We start from the raw sequence: 991 nt of genomic DNA, 5'->3' as shown, positions 1-991 counted from the left end.
AGACAAGCTTATCCTTTGCTATGTTCTTGAGAACATAGTATGCCATATTTAAGTGTTTTGGAAGAGCACTGTACCAAGTACTGAGGAAATAGGGGAAAAAAAGTGGAAAACATGAATTCTGTCTACAGCAAATTTAAAAGAAAATAGTATACTCTGTAAGCCCAAATAAATACATGTAATCACAAGTGAAATAAAGACATATTAAACAACCTACAAATGTACCTACCAAGGTAGCGTTAACTTGCACCTATTTCTGTGCCACTCGTAGGATTGCCTTAGGAGGAAAGAGGGTCTTAAGATAGTTATGGAAGTCCACCTGGAAATAGCGAAAGGATTGTGTAGGGGTCCCTGGGTGGCTTAGTTGATTAAGCGGCTACTTTCGGCTCAGGTCATGATCCCAGGGTCCTGGGGTTGAGCCCCATCGGGCTCCCTGCGCAGTAGGGAGTCTGCTTCTCCCTCTCCCTCTGCTCCCCTGCTCCTGCTCTCTCTCTCTATCTCAAATAAATAAATAAATAAAATCTTAAAAAAAAGAATTGTCTACTTCTGCCACTTTATAGGAAGTGGTTAAGTCTTGTATGAAAGGAGAGAAGGTTAGCACTCCCCTTGACAAGGATGGAAGAGGCCCTCGGGCCTGACAACACGCATATAGGAAGTGGTTAAGGACAAAAAGAGATATACCAATCCAAAAGTGCCAATATTTCCAAATAAAACTCAAGCACAATGTTGGCCAATTAATACCAAATGTTGAAAGAAAGTTGATAAAACTTTAATAAGACATTTATTGTAAAATTTTTTTTAAGATTATTTATTTATTTGACAGAGATAGAGACAGCCAGCCAGAGAGGGAACACAAGCAGGGGGAGTGGGAGAGGAAGAAGCAGGCTCCCAGCGGAGGAGCCCGATGTGGGACTCGATCCCGGAACGCCGGGATCACACCCTGAGCAGAAGGCAGACGCCTAACAACTGCGCTACCCAGGCGCCCCTATTGTAA

General features: G+C 43.0%; 1 non-coding gene across 1 annotated transcript; it reads left to right on the top strand.

The window, feature by feature from the left end:
- Nucleotides 1-568: 568 nt before the first annotated feature.
- LOC113263331 (U6atac minor spliceosomal RNA) lies at nucleotides 569-700 on the top strand. Its single transcript, XR_003319140.1, has one exon. It is a non-coding gene; the product is annotated as a U6atac minor spliceosomal RNA (small nuclear RNA).
- The last annotated feature ends 291 nt before the right edge of the window (nucleotides 701-991 follow it).

This window comes from Ursus arctos, unplaced genomic scaffold, assembly GCF_023065955.2.
Source record: "Ursus arctos isolate Adak ecotype North America unplaced genomic scaffold, UrsArc2.0 scaffold_9, whole genome shotgun sequence".
In the NCBI taxonomy this organism is placed as follows: Eukaryota; Metazoa; Chordata; class Mammalia; order Carnivora; family Ursidae; genus Ursus; species Ursus arctos.
The sequence above is the reverse complement of the archived record's forward strand: the minus strand, read 5'-3'. Positions and strand labels throughout refer to the sequence as shown.